This window comes from Lycium barbarum, chromosome 6 (assembly GCF_019175385.1).
Source record: "Lycium barbarum isolate Lr01 chromosome 6, ASM1917538v2, whole genome shotgun sequence".
In the NCBI taxonomy this organism is placed as follows: domain Eukaryota; kingdom Viridiplantae; phylum Streptophyta; class Magnoliopsida; order Solanales; family Solanaceae; genus Lycium; species Lycium barbarum.
In genome coordinates this window covers 95,913,335-95,921,723 of record NC_083342.1, presented here as the reverse complement: position 1 = coordinate 95,921,723, position 8,389 = coordinate 95,913,335, and positions in this window count along the sequence as shown.

Sequence of the window (8,389 nt, the reverse complement as noted above, 5' to 3'; positions counted from 1 at the left end):
CAGAAATGCTCCGGAATTTCTCATATTCGCCTAACATACTAAGATATGCCAAATAAAGGAGTGGGAAGCTTTACATACCTCACAGACGTCGTATGCTCTTCCAAAAGTCCAGTCCCGTTTCGTCAAAAATCTGCAAATGGTCAAAGTTACCAATTGAGATTCTTAGGCTTAAAATTGCCTTTAATTCCATATTTGCCTACCGAAATTTCGGCAGCATTTCCCCTATAAATCTAACATCCCCGAGGCGTAGCTCGGCTCAAATTAACCAACCACAACAACCCACACATCAACCAAACCATATAAACAACAATCAAGTCACCCTAGCTTCAAAGTTCTACATAATTTCTTAAGTTGGCAACTTCCATTCAAACTTTCAAAATCCCAATTCTATATTCACATAAGTGCATTCATTTACCCATCCAACACTAGTCAAACACATTCCAAATTCAATCTAAGACATACACAAAATTGCACCAAAAATCCATTAGTTCCCATAATTCTTCAAAACATTAAAATTCACGACGAACATTCTAACTAACGTCGTTTCATTCCGAATTCATCAATATCATTATAAAGTCATATCTAAAGTCTCTAGCACCCAAAATATACATTGATATACATAAAGATACCAAGGATATACACTTTCCGATAATATCCGAATTCGTTTTCCACCGCCAATTTAATTCAACAATCAGTCATTTACGATATAAAGATCACAAGAACACATTATACCAACTTAAACAAGATCAATTCAAACCATTTTATCCACCCCAAAGCTCACGGCCAACACACTATACACACACACCCACGTTTTTTTTTTCAACATCCAAGTTACGGGATTTTCATCTATTTCCAATCCTAAGCATATTCATATCAATTCTACAACATAAAAGGGTAAGAATTCTCACCTTTTCTTGAAAACCCGACTCGTCGAAAACGTCGTCCTCGTGCCAAACTAATTATACCCCGTTGAAGAGGGCCTTGAGTACTTCACAAATATGTAGAAACCAAGATTTTTGGATCACTAATCAAACTTGGAAATTTTCTTTTCCTTTCTCTTTCAACTTCGGCCGAACCCTTATCTTGGGGTGTTCTTGATTTTTTTTTTCTAATTTTGTGATAAGTTCAAGTGTAATCCATGTATATATCTACTTTAGGGGTCATGTGCATAGCACATGCCCCTTTAAAAATGGGCTTGGGCCATTACTATGGCCGGCCCCCCTTCATTTGTTTGGGCTTCATTTGCATTGTAATTTCTTGGGCCCAATTCTTAAAATGCCCCGTTTTGAAATTCCCGAAACTAATTTACGAAGTTCCAAATTTACCCTTGGCCTTTCCCGATGTCTTGACATTAAAGATTCCATAACCAACATAGTCATATTCTCAAAAATTAATTTATGTCCTTCTAACACCCGAGTCATAATTATTTCTCGATTTCCAATTGTACGAAAACACGAGGCCTAACATTCTCCCCTCCTTAAGAACATTCGTCCCCGAATGTTAAACAAATCTTATGAAGGCTCACAAGCATAACGGGAAAACCATTTTATATATAAATAGCACACATGGTCCATCCGTTCATTGGTACAACAAATACAAAAGTTTAGATTATAGGAGGCGTAGGGAATAAATGGGGGAATCTCTTCTTCATCTCATCTTCCGCCTCCCAAGTCATCTCTTCCCGGTTGTTATTGCGCCACAGAACCTTGACAGAAGGCACTTCCTTAGTGCGCAATCTCCTCAACTGACGATCCAGAATAGATACCGGCTGCTCGTCATAAGATAGCCGCTCCGTCACCTGAAGATCATCTACTGGGAATATCCTGGAAGGGTCACCAATACATTTCCGCAGCATAGACACATGAAACACCGGGTGCACGGACTCCAAATCGGATGGCAAGTCTAGCTCGTAGGCGACTGCGCCTATCCTCCGAACAATCTGGTATGGCCCGATGTACCGCGGACTCAGCTTACCCTTCCTGCCAAATCTCATAACGCCCTTCATAGGCGACACCTTCAGGAATACCCAGTCACCAGTCTGGAACTCCAACGGTCGACGTCTCCTATCAGCATACGTTTTCTGTCGACTCTGAGCAGCTAACAATCGCTCCCGGATGAGCTTCACCTTATCCACAGCCTCCTGGATCACATCTGGCCCAATCAGCTTAGTCTCGCCCACGTCAAACCAGCCAATAGGAGATCTGCATCTCCTGCCATAAAGGGCCTCATACGGGGCCATCTGAATGCTGGAGTGATAACTGTTATTGTAAGCAAACTCTATAAGCGGCAAATGATCATCCCAGCTGCCCCTGAAATCAATAACGCAAGCCCGTAACATATCCTCGAGCGTCTGGATAGTGCGCTCGGCCTGCCCGTCGGTCTGAGGATGGAAAGCTGTACTGAGGGTCACCTGGGTCCCTAATCCCTCCTGGAATGACCTCCAGAAATTAGCTGTAAACTGAGCACCTCGGTCAGTAATAATAGATACAGGGACCCCGTGAAGTCTGACTATCTCTCTGATGTATAATCTGGCATAGTCCTCAGCCGAAAATGTAGTCCGGACCGGAAGGAAATGGGCTGATTTTGTCAGCCTGTCCACAATAACCCAAATAGAGTCGTACCTGCGTAGAGTACGCGGCAACCCAACAATGAAGTCCATATTAATCATCTCCCATTTCCAGGCTGGAATCTCCATCTCCTGTAACAAGCCACCGGGCTTCTGGTGCTCGATCTTAACTTGCTGGCAGTTCGGGCACTGACTAACAAACTCAGCAATATCTTTCTTCATGCCGTCCCACCAATACAAACACCTGAGGTCCCGATACATTTTAGTGGAACCAGGATGAACAGAATACCGTGCATTATGGGCCTCGCCCATAATCTGTCGCCGTAAGCCCGCAACGTCCGGTACACAGAATCTGCCGTCAGACAATAATACTCCTTCAGGCGAGATTTCAAACTGAGTCTTTGCTTTATTAAGGGCCATATCTCTGTACTGAATCAAAAGAGGATCCTCAAACTGGCGCTGCTTTACCTCCTGAATAATAGATGACTCAGCAACTGGACGAACAGAAATCCCAGAATCTCCAGAATCCACCAAACGAACTCCGAGGCTGGCCAGCTGATGAATATCGCGAACCAAATCCCTCTTATCAGATGGAACATCAGCCAGACTGCCTACGGACTTGCGGCTAAGCGCATCAGCTACCACGTTGGCTTTCCCTGGGTGGTACAGAATATCAACGTCGTAATCCTTTAGTAGCTCAAGCCATCTCCGCTGCCGCAAATTTAGCTCCTTCTGCTTAAAAATATACTGAAGGCTCTTATGGTCCGTATAGATATCCACATGGACCCCATATAAATAATGCCGCCAAATCTTCAAAGCATGAATCACCGCGGCCAACTTAAGATCATGAGTGGGATAGTTCTTCTCGTGCGGTCTGAGCTGCCGGGAAGCATAGGCTATAACTCGACCGTGCTGCATCAATACACATCCTATCCCAATACCAGAGGCGTCACAATATACGACATACCCATCAGACCCCTCTGGAAGAGCCAAAACTGGCGCTGTAATCAATCTCTCCTTCAGCATCTGAAAGCTGCGCTCGCAGGCATCTGACCACTGGAATTTTGCTGCTTTCTGGGTAAGCCTCGTCAGTGGTGCTGCAATGGAAGAGAAGTCCTCCACAAACCTGCGATAATACCCAGCCAATCCTAGAAAACTGCGCACCTCCGTCGGTGTAGTAGGCCTGGGCCAATTCTGCACAGCCTCAATCTTCTGCGTATCGACCCGAATACCGTCTGCGCCAACAATATGACCCAAGAATGCCACAGAAGTCAACCAGAACTCGCATTTAGAGAATTTAGCATATAACTTCTGCTGACGGAGAATGCCAAGTACCGTCCTCAAATGATCTGAATGCTCCTCGGCTGATCGCGAGTAAATCAGGATATCATCAATAAATACAATAACAAACATATCCAGAAAAGGCCGAAATACCCGGTTCATCAGATCCATAAACACCGCTGGAGCATTAGTCAGCCCGAAAGACATAACTCTGAACTCATAATGCCCGTACCGGGTCCTGAAAGCAGTCTTCGGGATATCTGACTCCCGTACTCGCACCTGATGATAGCCTGAGCGTAGATCTATCTTTGAAAAGTGTCTAGCACCCTGCAGCTGATCAAACAAGTCATCAATCCGGGGAAGAGGATATTTATTATTAATAGTCACCTTATTCAGCTGCCGGTAGTCAATACACATCCGCAACGACCCATCTTTCTTTCTAACAAACAATACCGGCGCTCCCCAGGGTGATGTGCTGGGCCTGATAAAACCCTTATCTAGCAAATCCTTCAGCTGCTCCTTCAACTCCTTCAACTCGGCTGGTGCCATCCTGTACGGAGGAATAGATATGGGCTGCGTATCCGGCATCAACTCAATAGTAAAATCAATCTCCCGCTCAGGCGGAAGGTCAGGAAGGTTGTCAAGAAAAACATCTGGAAACTCGCTGACGACCGGAACAGACTGAAGGGTAGGTACCTCCGCGGCAGTATCGTGCACACGAACCAAATGATTGATATAACCCTTCTGGATCATCTTCTTAGCCTTGAGGTATGAAATAAACTTACCCCTCGGCGATGCAGTAGATCCGAACCACTCTATGACTGGTTCCCCTGGAAATTGAAAATGGACTACCTTTTTCTGGCAGTCGACATTAGCATAACAGGAAGACAACCAGTCCATGCCCATAATGACGTCAAACTCCAGCATGTCTAACTCTATCAAATCAGCCTTAGTGCTACGATCATAAATGGTCACAGAACAATCCTTATAAATCTGTCTCGCTATAATAAAATCCCCAACTGGCGTAGCTACCTCAAACGGTTCTATAGGCTCAGACACTATCCCAATCTTACTAGCAACGAGCGGGGAAATATATGATAAAGTAGAGCCAGGGTCAATCAATGCATATACAGATCTGGAGAAAACCAGCAATGTACCTGTGACGACGTTTGGCGAAGCCTCCTGATCCTGGCGGCTGGCCAAAGCATATATGCGGTTCGAGGGACCGCTAGAACCTGAAGTGCCACCGCGGCCTCGACCGCGTCCTGCCGGTGCTGAAATACCTCGGCCTCCAGGGCGTGCAACTGATGGAGCAGAAGAAGAACCGGCGGCTGACCCTGTCTGCTGAGCAGCACTACCAGAACCGCTAGCCAATGGACAATCTCTCATAAAGTGGCCCTGACCACCACACGAAAAGCAAGCTCCAGTTGCTCGGTAACACTCCCCGGGATGAGACTTCCCGCAATGAGGACAACGGGGTCTGGGTGGTCTGGCCTGGCTGGGACCCCTGGGTACCTGTGAACCTGCCACTCTGGAGCTTTGACCGGCCCCAGACGGTCCTGTACTATCGAATCTCCGGCTGCCTGACTGAGTACCCCGGCCGGAGGGAGGAAAATGCCTGTCTGACGGCTGCTGCTGAGGCTGTCCGCCTCGAGAATCTCCAGCATAACCTGCGAACCTAGCCCTCTTGGGCGGCCTCCTATCTCGATCTCTGCCAGCCGGATCCGACCTGCGACGGTCCTCCATACCCATCGCATAGGCCTGAAGTCGGGCAATGTCCATGTCTGCCTGCAATGACACTGCCATACAACTATCAACCAAATACCGGTCCAATCCCATAACATATCTGTGCATCCGATCGGACATATCTGCTACCACGGCCGGTGCATATCGGGCCAGAGAATCAAACTCAAGGTTATACTCGCGAACACTCCGACCCCTCTGCTGCAGACGTAAGAATCGATCAGCCCGTGCCCGCCGTAACTCTGGTGGCAAAAAGTGGCGGGTGAATGCTGTCACAAACTGATCCCAAGTGGCTGGAGGGGCACCCTCTCCTCTAGACAGCTCCCAAGTCTCGTACCAGTGGGTAGCCACATCTCGAAGCCTGTGCGAAGCCAACTCAACTGACTCGGTCTCTGAAGCCCTGACCAAGTCCAGTGAACGTCGCATCCCCCGAATGAAGTCGTGGGGGTCCTCGACGGGCTTAGACCCGAAGAACTCTGGAGGGCCACATAGCAAAAACTCCCGAACTCTCAGGCTGTCCCGCCTGTCATCATCATCGTCGTCCCTCCGCCCGCGCCTGCGAGCCTGTCTTGCTACCAGTGTAGTCAACAGCTGTACAGCCTCCCTCAGGGTCCTATCCTCCGCCCCTGGCTGAGGAGCTGGAGTCTCAGGTGCGGGTACACGGACCTCTGGAGCTGCTGAAGGTCCTGCTCCAGGCTGTACTAGTGGGGGTGTAGCAGACCCCTCAGAATGAGGCACATCCTCAGGAAAATCATAGACACGAGCCCGGGTAGCTCGCTGTGCCTGGCTAGTCTCTCCAATCCTCGCCTTGCCCTTCTGGGCCGCCGTTGCCTTCTTCGGAGGCATCACTGCAAACACGAAGGCGAGTCAGATCAAAATCATCCTAATAGCTCAGCTCTATCGCCCGATCTAAGATTACAAAGAAAGTAACATCCTAAATGCCCTGTAGCTTCCTGCTTATAGACGTGGTGCACAACACATCGATAAACAAGACTCTACGAGACACGGCTTGTAGACATTCCGAGGACAAACCGCTCTGATACCACTTTTGTCACGACCCAGCCCCGTGGGCCGCGACTGGCACCCTACCTGGGTACCCAGACCGAATCACACATTCATTTTCAACTCCAAACTTATTTCATAATTTTTCGAAATCATATCGAACATAATTGATATCAAATATGTCTTAAGCGGTCGTGCCAAATCAAAATATCATATCAAGTACAAACTGAGCGGCGGAATGGACATCGCCGGTCAAAAGTGCAAATATAAGCATAAGGGCCATTTGGGGCCAGCATAACAAACAGACCGCCTTAAGACCAGAAAACGGAATCAGACAAACACACATAGGACCCTCGCCCCACATATATGACTACAGGCCTCTACGAACTCAAAACAAAAACATATGGCGAGACAGGGCCCCGCCGTACCCAAATAGTCAAATATACCGAATATATACAAAGCAAAAAGAGTCTGTACCAAAAGTGGACTCCGGATCAAATAGGAGTACTCCGGAAAAGCAAGAAGTGAAGCCTACTGCGGAGGATCACCGATATCTGCACCTGCGGGCATAAAACGCAGCCCCTGAAGAAAGGGGGTCAGTACGAAATATGTACTGAGTATGTAAAGCACGGAGTACAGAAATATGGATCAAAACCGAAAGCAAATCAAATGTCAAAGTGGAGTACAAATGGGTAGATCAAAATCTATATCGAAATCATAATATGTATACATAATGCAATGAATCATGCAAAAGCTTAGGAACGTGGTCGCCACTCCGACGCTGGCGCCACACACAGCATAACACCAGAAGGTTTCAAATCTCCGTACATCCCCGAACACAAACATAATCATAGGTGAGCGTATCGCATCACGAGCCATATCACAGCATAACTCCAAACGGAACCCGACCCTATGGCGAAGCCTCGGGAACCGTAACACAGCATACGACCGAATTATTGTAAGGCGCACGAATCATAACCGGCCCGGGAACCGGTGAACGAAGTCATAATAAGGCACGAGCGGAGTCGTGAGCAAACCAATGCAATTCGTACTTCAAAATAGTTTTCCAAAACGAAGTAAACGCATAAGTCATATCATAATGCAAAATAGTCGGATACTTAGCCGATATAAAGTTTCATTTCACAAAACATTCCCAAATAGTACGTATAACTCAAAACGTAACTTAGCGTATCATAATATTCAAAATACATCTCATAGGAGGGAGTTTCACAATCGAAAGTATCGTATCCAACTTTATTCACAAAGATAGCCCAATAAGGCAAATAGGGCGTTTCAGGGTAGCGGGCCCACCTCGAGTCAAAGTGGGGTGGCGAACTTATCTTTACGAACATTTATATGCCAAAGGTCATACATGGTCGTTTCTAGGTTACCCGACCACACTTCGATAGGTTTCGGACGAGTGGTGGCATTCTAGCCAAAATAGAGCCCTTAGGCTTCAATCGAATTGAATGAATAGTAACTTTTCTGTGGATCGGGTTTCGAGGAGCAGAAATGCTCCGGAATTTCTCATATTCGCCTAACATACTAAGATATGCCAAATAAAGGAGTGGGAAGCTTTACATACCTCACAGACGTCGTATGCTCTTCCAAAAGTCCAGTCCCGTTTCGTCAAAAATCTGCAAATGGTCAAAGTTACCAATTGAGATTCTTAGGCTTAAAATTGCCTTTAATTCCATATTTGCCTGCCGAAATTTCGGCAGCATTTCCCCTATAAATCTAACATCCCCGAGGCGTAGCTCGGCTCAAATTAACCAACCACAACAGCCCACACATCAA